Source organism: Vicugna pacos, chromosome 18, assembly GCF_048564905.1.
Source record: "Vicugna pacos chromosome 18, VicPac4, whole genome shotgun sequence".
Classification (NCBI taxonomy): domain Eukaryota; kingdom Metazoa; phylum Chordata; class Mammalia; order Artiodactyla; family Camelidae; genus Vicugna; species Vicugna pacos.
The window spans coordinates 22,702,412-22,715,906 of record NC_133004.1 but is presented as its reverse complement, the minus strand read 5'-3'; the positions used below and the strand labels follow the sequence as shown (position 1 = coordinate 22,715,906).

General features: G+C 53.9%; 1 protein-coding gene across 3 annotated transcripts in view; it reads left to right on the top strand.

The window, feature by feature from the left end:
* The window catches only part of PPL (periplakin), a 42,376-nt gene that overhangs the window by 2,909 nt on the left and 25,972 nt on the right, over positions 1-13,495 (top strand). The gene's annotated exons all lie outside the window — the stretch shown is intronic.

Genomic DNA, 13,495 nt, shown 5'->3' with positions numbered 1-13,495 from the left:
GCCCCTACCACATAGGAGGTGCCCACACAGGGCCAGCATCCCCCCACCCCCGCCCCAGCGAAGGGGAGCTCGGAGCCAGGACTTGTGACCTTCACACCCAGGCAGTCCCGACTTGGACTGTACAAGTAAACAGAAATGGGCGAGTGGAGAGCCCCCCTTGGAGAACACCACCCCTCCCTGTTTGCCAGCAGCTGAAACTGGGTGTGAACCCGCTGCTCCCCTCGCCCTGCTTCCTAATGACAGGCGTGGGAGCTGGTGTTCACACCTGAGCTAATGGCAGGGTCAGGCCCGATGGTGCAGGCCCCCGAGGGCAGTGTCCAGCTCAGCGGGGAGAGGCGTGAGGGGCCTTGGTCCTACCACCCTGCTCATGGCTAAGAGTACAGCCCCAGCCAGCCCCCGCTACCCAGCTGTGTGACCTGGGGAGCTTCTTGGCTTCTCTGAGCCTCTGTTTTCTCACCTGTAGAATAGGCATAAGAATAGTACTTCCCTGGTAATATTGTTGGCATGAGGATTAAATGAAATAATTCAGGGAAAGGGTTGAGAATTATAGGAAGTGTCGACCCACGGCAGCTACGACGAGTATAACTATCGAATAAATGTGAATAGGCGCCTCCTGTGTGTCTGGGATTGAGCTGGATGCCGTGGTGGACAGGCGGTGCACTGCACAACTCCAGGGGTGCCGTTCCTGGGGGGTGGGGGTGGATGTGGGGGAGACACTGACAGTCTCCCTGCACTTGGTGGAATTATGCTTAATTGTGAGTGTGGTTACAGGCTGTCGTGGTGGTGGTGGTGCGAGCCCGGCGAGGGTAGTGGGGAGGGGACGTAGAGCTGGACAGACGAGGTCTCCAGCCTGACGGCTCTGGTGCTCCCTGTCTGAAGTGAGGGCTGTTAGGGTTAGGGTGGAGACCTGGGAGGTCAGGGAGGACTTCCTGAGGAGGTGTTTGACCTGGCATGGGGAGAGTGAAGTGGTTAGAGCCATCTCTGAAGTTAGATTGAATCCTGCCTGCATTTGATTTTGGCAAAGAAGTTTGGCCTAGCTGTGAACCTCAGCTTCACCATCTGTAAAATGGGACTAATTTTGCCCCTCCACCCAGACCTGGGTCCCAGTAAGCACCAGCAACCTGGCCTCAATTCCCAACCTCACCCGGGCAAAGTGCTGCAAGAATGGCCCAGTCCCAGTGAGGGGACCCTGTGGGGGAGGCAGGGCCCAAGGCTTTGAGGGCTGGTGAAAGGGGCGCATGTCCTCCTGGAAGCCGCCTGGGGTACCCTGGGTGGTTAAGAGCTTAGAGTTTGATGTCATCCAGGTGTGAGGTCAAGCCCCAGCTCTGCCTCCGGAACTGTGTGACCTTAGGCAGGTCATGTCACACCTCTGAGCCAGTTTCCTCACCTGTGAAATGGGAGTGATGCGGCAACCCCCAGCTGGTGAGGTCGCTAGGGAATGCAGGCAGTGGGCCCAGCCGCAGACCAGGCTCACCCTGAGTGCCCAGAAAGTCACAGCAGCCAATACTGGTAACCACACCCTGCTGTTAAGGGCAAGGAGGATGCTAAGACCAGAGCAGCCCAGGCAGCTGGTCTCCCTCCAGCTGTGGAGGCTGTGGCCCAAGTGGGACAGGACATTCATGCACCCCGGCATTCATGTGGGCCCCCTCTTTCAGAAGACACATGGAGAGACACACATGCATGCATTGCTCAGTGACAGCTGGAACGCTTGAGCAATTTGGGGGAGGGCCCTGCAAGCAAAGCCCATCTCCCATCATGTGGGTGACTAGGACCAGCATGATCCACTCAGCCATTTCTCAACACCTACTGTGCGCCTTGCACGGCCATGGATGTTAGAGCATCTTGTTCTGATCCCGTGCCTGCCAGGCTGGTGGTGGTGTCCCGTTTCACAGAGGGTAACAGTGAGGCCAGGAGTAAAGGCAGTCACCTTGGGCTCACAGCTCACAAGTAGCCGATGCTGGGGACCTGGGGGCTCTTGCGGAGGGAAACTAGGTCTCCCCACTTGTACCTGGGGCTAGTGGCAGCTGTCTCTGGGGACTTCCCCAGGCCAGATGGTGGAGTCCTTGGGGTTGGTATCCCTGACTCCGCCCAGCAACCCTCTCTGCCTCTTCTCTCTGGTTTTGCCCTCACTCTCCCAGTCCTCTTGGCAGAGGGAGTGAGACCTGGTAAATTAGATTCAGAACAGAACGGAGCTGAACCTATAACAATGGCTGCCATGGTGGCATTTCAGGCATTGTCAGGGACAGGAAGTTTGAGAGGAGAGGCTTAGCTCGATTCAAACCATTTAGGTGACACTCTAAGGAGGGTGAGAGGCATCAGAAGGGCCCTGGGGGCTGGGGGAGAAGCTGCCTTGGAGAGCATTTCTTTCCCAGGCTCCTCATCAAGGGGTGAGGCCAGGATTCCGAGCTCCTCTCAGCCCCAGGCAGGGCTGTGCAGGGTGGTGCCAGTGCTACCTGTCACTCTGCCGGCTGCCTGCCCTGGCCTGTCTCAGGAGAGAGAAGACAGAAATGGCCCATGGTCTTTGTTCTCTGTGCATTTGGTGGGTCTAATGTCTTCCAGCCTCTGAGCCTGGGGAGAGACCCCTGTTGCCCCTTCCTGCCTCCAGGCAGGCGAGCCCAGCCCTTTCCTCCACGTTTCCCTGCCTCCAGAGCTAGCAGCCCCAGCTGGGCCACCAGGCTGCCCTGTCTGAGCGCTTGCAGTAGCCTGTTCACAGTGCCTGCTTCTGCTCCATCACCCAGTCCCTTCTCCCCATAGCAGCCAGGGAGCTCTTTGTAAAATGTAGATCTGGTCCTGTCTCCTGCTGCTTAATCCAGTCCCAGGCTGCCCTTTGCTCTCAGGTCCTGGGAGCAGCCACCTCGCACAACTTGAACGCTTTCCGCTCACTCTCTCCTTTCAGTACTGTTTCCAGCCCCTTGGCCTTTACTCATGCTGTTCCTTCTGCCTGCAGTGCTCTTCCCGCCCCTCTTCGCTCACGTCTCTTCCTCAGTTGGTGTCTGTCCCTCGTGAAGAACTCCCTAACTTCTCTGCTGGGACAGATCCACCTCCTCCATTGTCTCATCCATCTCCGTTGTCACTTTAATCTCAGTGCCATTTGACTCTGCGTGGTGGCCCACCTGATGGGGATGAAGGTATGTCTCCCCCAGAAACTGGCTGGGGCGGCCCATGTGCTGAATCAGTGAGTGAATTAATGAATGAATGAGGGTGAGCCATGGAGGACCGCTAACATTCTCCCCCTCGCCCACGAAACGTCACGGGAGCACACGCTGGTGCAGACACACACACCCCCACCAAGAAGTGGGGTGGGTGGGTGGGGCTTCTATCTAGTGGAAAGGTATTCGAGGACCTGAGCCGAGAGCCTACCACCCCCTGCCTCCATCCCCCATCTTCTGTGTGCTCGGTACACAGGCAGCAACAATGGGGGAGATAAGTGCTGAGATAGTGGAGGCAATGGGGCTTCTGGAGGAGGGGGTGGGTGAAGAGGGAGCACCGAGGGGCTCGAGATGGGCGAGGTGGGCGTCCCCAAGCACAAGCCTGCAAAGGCATCATGTTGCGTGAACAAAGCAGACTGACAAAGGACACAGAGAGCACATTTGTGTGCATTTAAAAAGCATTCATACAAAGGAATTCCATATAGTGTTTCTGGATGCAGACACGGATGTGTACTGAAAGTTTAAAACAGGCTTAGGAAGAAACTAGCAGTTCCAAAATTACCCTACCCTGGGGAGGGGCTCAAGGGATAATGAAGGGTAACATTGTATTTTTTTTTTAACAAAATCTGAAGCACATTTGGCCATATGGGAACATCCTCTAAGTCCAGGTGGTACAATGTTTTCGGTACTTTCCTGCATGTTTGAGCTAGGTCAAGAGTTTTCAAGTTTTTTACGGTGAGGGGGGGGATGGACGGGGGAACTGGCAGCAGGAACAGCATGGAGGGAAGCCCACAGTCCTGCATGTGAGTCCAGTCAGCAGGGACAGAAGGGGTCTGAGGGAGGAAGAGGAGCTGGCCTCAGGAGAGGAAGGTGCCCAAGGCCTGGGGACAAGGATGCGGGGCCAGCAGGAGGGCTCTGGATGGGGAGGCACACGGAGTCTCAGAAGGGGGGCAGGGGGGCAACAGGCGGGGAACGGGGAAAGGTGTGAACACTTGGGAGGCTCGGAGGTTGGGTCCCAGCTCTTAACAACCACCCTACATTATGACTGCGTTGTCTTTCTTAGATAATACTACCCTGTAAGCCCCTCCTCACCTCGTCTCTCTGTTCTGGTGAGGCTCAGAGTCTGAGTCTCAGCTGCTCTGAGTGGAGAGCAGGGGAGCAGGCTGGTGGGGTGTCCCAGCTGGATGCCCGGCCCATCCTTCCCTGGGCAGAGGATTTGTCAGGTCTCGTTTATCGTAAGATAAACACAAACTGCAGACCAGGCTGCTCGCTGGCCAGTAGCTCCACCCCACCCACTGCCCGCTGCCCGCTGCCCCTGGGAGGCTGGGAGGCTGGGAGGCTGGGAGGCTGCGCGGCTGCAGGAAAACAGTCACGTGCAGAATTCTTTGCTGCCCCAGCAGCCTGGGCTCAGATTTCAAACTCATGGCTTTTAGGGTTTTACTTCTCTGTCCTGGGCATGGGGACTTTTTGGTTCTAGTTGAAGTTTGAGGAAGGATGCTGAGTTGGTGCCACCAAGAGCAGAGAGGACTCCAGCCCTGCTGTCCCAGATAAGGAGCTTGACTCTTCCCAATTATAAACTGAGCAACCAAACCCCCATGTTACTGATGGAAGCTGAGGCCACGGACAGGGATGGAGGGCTTGGTGGGTAGAGTAGAAAGAGCCTGGGTGTGGGAGTTGTGGACCTGCCTCCCAGCTGTGCCTCTTGTCAGCTGTGCTGCGGCCACGTTTCTGCTCCTCTTTGGAATTCATGAAGGCAGGGATCTTGCAGGCTTGCAGGTGGCCAATCCCACACCCCCAGATCGGGGCCTAGCACATAGTAGGGGCTCAGTAAGCAGTGGTGGGAGGTCCATTTTGATCTGCAAATTAGAGGCACATAGGATTGTGGAGAGGATTGGAGATGATGTGTGTAAAGCATCAGGCACATAGTAGTTGCTTCATAAATGGAGGCCAGTGCTCTTGGTCCACTGGTCTCAAACCCAGAATGTCCTAATAACCGGAGTGTCGAGATTGGTTTGAGCCCCACTTAAACCTTGCAAAAATCTTCAAGACATGCCTTGGCGTTCCCTGAGGTGGCTTGAACTTCTGTGAGTGTCTGTAATGGAAGCCCAAAAGCATGCCTGACACAAGGTCCCCGAGGCAGGGTGGCCTTCCCTGGGCGGAAATGGTGTAGACCATAAAACAGAGCCTCAGTTTCTACACCAGCAGCCCTCTCAGTTTAGGATCTACTTCCCCAGGATTAGCAGCTGGGCGTGGAGGAGTTTACTGTCTAATTACCACGGAAGTTCCCAGCAGGGAGCCTCTCAGCCAGTTTACCAGTCAGTCTGGGTGCTTCCTGGGTACTGCTTCCTATAAGACTTCCTTCCTGCAGGGACCTGAAGACTCTTCCTCAATCTGTTCCCCTAACCCCGTACCACAAGACTGTGGTTCCTTTCCTTGTTCCCAGCCTTGCCTGCACATTAGAACATCTCAGCTTTAAAAGTGATGTCCGGTTCCTGCTGCAGACCAAGTCAGAACCTTGGAGCAGGTCCAGACTTCAGTCTTCTGATGTGCAGCCAGGGATGTGAATCCCTTGTTTACACTGATTGCCCTGCTCTGTTTCATCCGAGTTATGTGCACTTTGCTTTTCCTTTCCAGCAGCAGTCACCTGGTGTGTCACACTCTACTCCTTTATTCTCAACTTTCCTGTGTTGTTTTGGTTTTGGTACATGCCTTATAAAATGGCATAGAGCTGGTTTTTGTTTTGCTTTTGTGGTCTCACCTGAGAGTCATCTTTTAGCAGGTGAGTTTAACTCATTTACATTTATTGTAATGACTGATGTGTTTGGACCAACTCCTGCCACATTATTTTTTATTTTCTGTTTATTATGCTTTCTCTTTGTTTCCTTTTTTCTCTTTTGCTGCATTATCTTGGACTAAGCTATATTTTCACAATTAAGTTAGGATACAAGACTTGAATGGGGCAGACTGGATGAAAACACTGTGATGCAGGTTATCTGGATCTTTGTAGTCATCGGGGTGCTTTTCTTAATCCTGCCTATTAAGCCATAAACCTTTGGACAATAAGGACTTACTCATCTTTTGGGGGGACTCTTCCATACCCCTTAATAGCAGCCCTTGCCCAGGCTTGGGGCTCAATAAATAGGTGTTAATTGAGCAGACATTTTGAAGCACGTTGACAACTCCTGTCTCCAGGGACGTGGTAATGGAGAAGGGCTTGTCCCCAGGCCCTGTAAGATGGGCAGAGAGATGACAAGGAGTGGGGGGTGGAGGGGAAAATTTATTCAGCAATTATTGAATATCTAGAAATATTGAAGATCTGGAGAACTGGCAGAGGTGGCAGCAGTCACCAGCATAGACACTTACTAACCTTCTGGCCCCAGGCAAGTCTCCCTCCTCCCCAGGCTCAGTTTCTTTATCTTCACAGGAAGCAGTAATAACACCAACCTTGATGATGGCCTGTTTAAGATCAAAGCGGAAGGTGTGTCAGGCATGGCCCAGGGAGGAGCTCCCTCCTGCCAGTTCCTTCCCCTCAATGGCCTGGTCAGAGGGACAGGCTAGGAGGCCCTCATGGTGGCATCTTAGGAGAATGACTCACCCTCAGTTTCCACCACCAATTGTTACCCAACCACTGGGATTAATTGTACTGATGAAGATGCCAACAAGATGTAAATCACTGTGCCTCCCCTGGGTGGTGAACACCTTGCCACTCTGTCCTGTCCCCTGATGTCTCCCTGTCACTTTGTGGAATAGTATTGGCAGCCGCCTTGTTCTGAGGAAGTGGCTCTGGCACCTTTCAAATCTTGGCATGACCACTTCCCAATGCGTGACCTTGGGTAGGTTTCTTAACCCCTTTGAGCCTCAGTTATCTTCATCTGGAAAATGGGGAGACAGGAATCAGGACTTGTTTATGCGCTATTAAGTGTCTGCTCAACTCCACACCTACTTATTGAGCCCCAAGCCTGTGCAAGGACTGGAATTAAGGCCTCCAAAGAAGGTACCCAAAAAGATGAGTAAGTCCTTATTCTCCAAAAGTTTATAGTGTAATAGGCAGGATTAAGAAAAGTACCCCGATGACTCAGGCTGCCTTTCTCCCAGGGCTGCGAGGTTTCAGTGGATGATGCAGGAAAAGGCTGAGCGGGCGACGGGCACCTAGGGGTCCTCTCAGGGTGATTTGTTCATATTCGGCTATCACTTCCTGCACATACTGTGTGTGCCTTTGTGTCAGGGACAGAACAGGTGTCTGGGAGTGACAGCCTTTGCTTTTTCAGCCCAGTCCAGAAGGTGGGGGCTGGGGGCCACCTAGCACCCAGGATGAGCGTCCCCCAGGCTTGGAGGTCCCCAGGGAGCTGCTTAGGCCCTGGCTGGCCGTGGAGGCAGGCAGGGCCCACAAGAGGATGACCATGGCAGGGAGAAGGCCAGGCCCCTCCCGGGCTCCAGCTCCAGGAGGGGCGAGGCTGCCTGCTGGTTCCAGAGCAGAGGTGTGGGCTCCTGTGCATTCCAGGCATTCCAAGGCTGATCCTTCTGCTCTCCTGCTCGAACCCTTAGAAACCGAACTAACCCCAAAAGGGAGGACGTGTAGACGTGATCAAGGGCCAGAACACGACGATTGACTCAGGCCTGGAAGGTGAGGTGGCCCTAGCCAGGGAGGAAGGGCCGTCCCCATCAGACACACCTTGTCCCTGCCAGTTCCCATCTCTACACACGAAAGAGAGCAGGTTGGGCTGTGACCAACAGGGCACAGGACAGGTCTGGGCAGGCAGCGACAGCTGGGGTGGGGCTTATGGTGGGTCTGCGGCCCCTTTGTGGTCAGGAAAGAGGCCGTTCTTCCAGGCAGGAGGGAGGGATGGCTGGAGCCATTACCCCTGGCTCTGCCCCATGGCCACGGGCAAGGATGGTGCAGCTCCAGGGGGAGGGGGAAAGGGTGTGGGGCTGTGGTCTGCATGCCCTGGCACTGCACACCCAGGTACCATGCTCTGTCAGGCACAGGTGGGAGCCCTGGATTGTTTTCAAGTCAGGCAGCCAGAGACCCATAGATGAGACCCAGCCTGGGGCTGGTGTCTGGCCAGCCTGTGTGGGTCTGGTGGGAGAGTGGTAGGCAGCAAAGGAAATGACCATTTATTAAGTGTCCCTAGGTACTGGGCACTGAACAAGGCAGGTAGATACCCCAGGCATCCATCAGGTTCATCACAGTGGGCTGCAGTCCCTGTGGACTTGGAGCAGAGTGGTCCAGAGGCCCCGGAATCACCCAGAACCATGCCGCCCTATTTGTCCATCACTAGCCACATGAGATGTGCTTAGAACGAACCGAGATGTCCTGTGAGTGTAAACCACGTGCCAGGCTTTGAAGAACTTGGCTGCATCATTGAAAGATCTCTGACAAATGTTCAGAAGCTGGCTGGGGGCAGTGAGAGCTGGGGTGCAGGGAGATGGTTGGGGGTGGCTGTTGCATTGGTCCAAGTGAGAGGTGGTGACCTTGATCAAGGTGAAGACCTTAAGGCCAGAGGGTGGAGGGAAGCACAGGGCTCTGTTCCCCGGTGGAACCAGGGAAGGGTAGAGGTGGGGATCTGGGGTGGTTTTCGAGGCTCTGCATGAACAACCAGGTAGATGGGCCCTCCCTCCCCTCCCCCTCTGTGGTTTCTCTGCTGCAGATAGCAGAGAGTTCTCAAAGCAGCAAATCCCATGGTAGAAACACCTTGAACCCCTCAAATCCCCAATCTTAGTGACCTGATCCTTAGCCCAAACCCAGGCCTGGGATCCGGGTCCTCCCTGCAGCCTCATCACCTGTATCCGGTCATGGCCTCTCCCTGCAGGAGTTGGAGGAGACATTTCCAAATACTGAGGCTGCTTGTGAATTCCCCACTCCCGGGCGAGGTGACATCTGCAAGGCGGAAGCAGCGTGTGTCTGGGCTTGCACGAGGATCAGTGTGGATGGTGTGGGCAGCCTGGGGTCCTTTTTTAGCTTCCTGGTGCTCGTGGGTTCTGACATGCGGCTGTGGCTTCTGGCCTTCATCAGTTCCTTAAAAGGAGTCCAAATCCCTGCATGGTGACTCCAGGTGGAAAGACAGAGACTGGGCTCCCCAGGGGCAACACTTTGTGTCTGCTTTCTCAATTAACCACGCCCTAGCCCTGTGGGGTGCAGGTGGCCATGACCCCCAGTGACACATGGGGAACCTGAGGCTCAGAAAGGCTCAATCATTGACAGCTTAATAAGGACTGATTCAGGTTGCGCATCCGGGCTGCCTGCTTTGGTCTGGATACTTAACCCCTGGTTATGCTGCAACACAGCTACACCATGGGAAAGGGCAAGGGACTCCACACACAAAACCAAAGCAAGAAGAGGTGACTAGCAGCAGGTGGGGTGAGGGTCCCCCGAGACGCCTGTATGCTCCTTCTTTACCATGTGGAGCATCCTCAGAGTCTGGGTGACCCGGGAGCGATGTCTGTCCCTGCCTCTCTGGTCACTGACCAGACCACAGGCTGTCCTGGGCCAGCCCCTTGCGCCCGACATCACAGCACTGGGTTCCAGTCCCAGATCCCCACTTTGTAGCTGACCTCCTGGGCTGTGAGTGGCCACCTGCAAGGCAGGTCGGGCTGTGTGTTGAGTTTCTAACTCCTGGTGACCCAGTGAGGGTACCTGATACCACTTGAGGCTCCCGAGCCATCTCCTCAAATTTCCAACACTCAGAGTACATCCTGAGACACAAAGAGACGTCTGTTCCAGGCTGATGCCTGTGGGCTCAGACCCAGAAAGCCATTGTTTGTCCCTGTGTGTCCTCAAACCCAGCCTGGGGCTCCGAGGTGGCCCCAGGCAGCCCCTCGGCCAGTCTGCACCCCCTTTTCCCTTCTTGTACCAGGTTTAGTAAACAGGGGCCCTTTTTGTGCCTCGGGTGGGACTTGGGCCCTCCTGGACCTTCCTGGACCCTCCCCAGGCTCCAGCTTCCTCAGGCCCGGAAAAGAAAACAAGGGTGGATTCTCGAGAGAAATAGCCCTAGTCTTCTGGGTGTGACTCTACCTGACTTGTGAAACCCATTCGCGTCCCGTGACCACAGCCTGGGCTGGGGTGAGAGGGCCATTTCTGGGGATGAATCCTGGGTCCCCATCAGCTTTTACCAGGTGGGCTCTCGGGCCACAGCTCCCCACCACCCCACCTGTCCACAGGTGGGCATCCTGGACACCCCATCATCACCAAGAAGCATCCACTCCTACAGGGGTTTACTGGGAATCCTGAAAATCTAGATGGAACCTTTAAAAAAAAAAAAACACTAAACTATGAACTTTATTCTGTCTCCTCAGTCCCCGCAATGTCCTCTTTCTGTTCAGGACCCCAGGTTGTCTTCTGTCCCCCGTCATGTCTCCCTTGTCTCTTCCTGCCTGCCAGTTCCTCAGTCTTGTCTTTTGTGACCTGGACACTTGGTGAAGTCTGGTTAAGTGTTTTGTACAACACCCCCCAGCTTGGGTTTGTCTGCTGGCTTCCAGCCAGGAGGCGGAGGTTGTGCGACACTGGGGAGGGTTTTGCAGGAGGGACATGTCCTCCATGCAGGATTCCACTGCATGGATGTGCCTCCTCCCTGGAAGTGTTCACCTTGCTGTCCTTGGTGCTGTGAAGTTACTGTTTTTTAGAAGGAACCTATTTTACAAGACCAGGCGCCACTGGCAAGCAGGGGTCCCCAGGAGAGAAAGGCGGTCCAAAGCGGAACCCCATGCACAGACCAGAAGGCAACATAAGGGGTCAGCTTTGTTGTGAATGGCAAGCCCTGTGGGGAGTAAAAGCGCAGTGAACATATGTTTTGTGAATGAATGGTCAATGTCACCATTTATGGGGCCCCTACAGTGTGCTAGGTGATTAGAATGAATATTTGTTGGGGGAGGGTATAGCTCAGAGTGGTAGAGCACATGCTTAGCATGCAGGAGGTCCTAGGTTCAATCCCCAGTACCTCCTCTAAAAATAAATAAATAAACCTAATTACCACCCCCCCAAAACACTTATAAAAAAAAGAATGAGTATTTGTGGAGTGTGTCTGGAGTGCCATGCACTGTTTTAGGCACTGGTGAAACCAGGGCCACCCCTCTCGTGAAGTTACATGATGTCTAATCTGCTTTTGGGTCCCCAGAGGCTGCTCTGAACCTCCAATTCAGTCCTCGAGTCCCAGACTGGTCTTTGAAACCTGATTCTAGTGTTTCCGGAGCTGACTCTGACCCTTCCCTTTCCCTGCCCACTTCACTTACCTACATAAGATGCATCTCGCCCATTTGACAGATGATAAAACTGAGGCCCAGAAATATAAAGTAGCTCCTCCAAGTTTACACCGATGTTTGGTGCAGTCAGGATTTGAACCCTATCTGGCTCCAGACACCAGCTGCCCCCTGTGTGACCTTGGGCGGGTGCCTTCACTTCAGAGGGCCTCTGTCTGCCCATCTGTGTAATGAGCAGGTGGGGCTGGATGACTTCAGGGGCACCTTCTAGTGCCCTTGGCCACTGCCCTCAGCACCTATGTCTGTGTTAAACTCCTGAGTAAATGGAGGGAGGCTGGATATGTCCTTCTCCCAGCGTGTCACTTTGATCTGCCTCCCTGGTCCCTTCCCTTCTCTAAGGTGGGCAGGGGCATCTCAGCTTTCTTGGCTCAGCCAGGAGACTTTCGTGTCCGTGGCTGGGACAGGACTGAGAAGAGGTTGAGAGGGAAGGGCTGGATCTGGGCCTCCATCTGTCGGGCTGGCGGTCCCCAGGGGCCTCTTCTGGCTGCCTTGGTGCAGCTCACTAGCGAGGTGAAAAGCTGGACCGGCCCAGCCAGTTCCCGGCCCTCTTGGGAGCTGTGCCCCCTCCCTGCTGGTGCCCAGCCTGCCCGCATTCCTGTGCTCCTGGCACAGGGCTCTGCACCTCTCAAGGGGACACAGGTCCGCTCCCGTGGCCAGCTGGATGGGGGTGGGGAATGCAGGACCCTTTGGGGCCTCTCATTCAGGACTCCAAACCCAAAAGGCAGAAGTGCTGAGACTGTGCTCCACAGGCCTGGATTGGAATCCCAGCTCCACCCCGCTTTCTGGCAGTGGAACCGGGGCCAAGTTATCTAGTTGCTCCGTGCCTCTGTTTCCCCATCTGTAAAGTGGGAAAACAGTGCTACTTCAAGGGGTGTTAGGATTAAATGAGCTAATCTCTCTGTGATTTGCTTGGCACCAGCCGGGCACATGGTCAACCCTCTGTTGAGTGTTAACCAGCATCTTCCAGGCAGCTGGGCGTAACCTGGAGCTGTCCCAGCCTCCACGGAAAACAGGATAAAAGGCGGGACCCATTCAAGGGGGTGGGGGAAGAAGGGAAGCCCTATCACTTTTAAATGGCACTTGCCAATGTTTTTGGTAACAGCTTTGAGATATAACTCACATACCATAGAATTCACTCATTTAAAGTGTACAATTCAGTGGTTTTTAGTATAGTCACTGAATTATCATCCATCACTATAATCAATTTTAGAGCATTTCATCGCCTTAGAAAGAAACCCACACCCTTTAGCACTCACTCCCCACCTAATCCCCAACCCTACCCCAGCCCCTGGCCACCATGAATCTACTTTCTGCTTCTATGAATTTGCTATTCTAGGCATTTCATGTAAGTGGAATCATTCCATATGTGAGCTTTTGTGTCTGGCTTCTTTCACTTAGCATTGTGGTTTCAGGGTTTCCCCGTACTGTAGTGTGTATCAGCATTGCATTCATTTTTGGCAGAATTTTATCCCATTCTGTGCATGGTCCACATTGTATCTATTCGTTAGTTGACCATGTTGTTTCCACTTTCTGTCTCTTGTAAGTAGCGCTGCTGTGAACATTTGTGTACAAGTCTTTGTGTGGACCTGTGTTTTCATCTCTCTTGGGCAGATGTCAGGTAGAATTGCTGGGTCGCGGGCACCTTGATGTGTAACTTTTTGAGAAACTTTAAGACTGTTTTCCAAAGTGGCTGTACCGTTTTACAGTCCGGCCAGCAGTGTGTGTGGGTTCTGATTTCTCCACATCCTTGCCAACAATTGTTACTGTGTATTTGATTATTGCCATCCTAGTGGGTGAGCAATGGTATCCCATTGGGGTTTGGGGCATGTGGCCTTTAAGTGAATCTGTTGAGCACCTGTGATGGGGTGGCAGCCCAGCAGGACTGTCACATGGTGTTGTTAACCAGCCTGGTCTCTGGGGCCTGCCTGGGTTAGAATTCTGGCTCTGACATTTAACTACTGTGTGACTTTGGGAAAGTTACTGAACCTCTCTGGTCCTCGATTTTCACATCAGTAAAGTGGAGATAATTATATGATTGATTACCCACTTGGCCACCACCTACCTGAGGTTGTAATGAAGATTAAGAAGTGAGA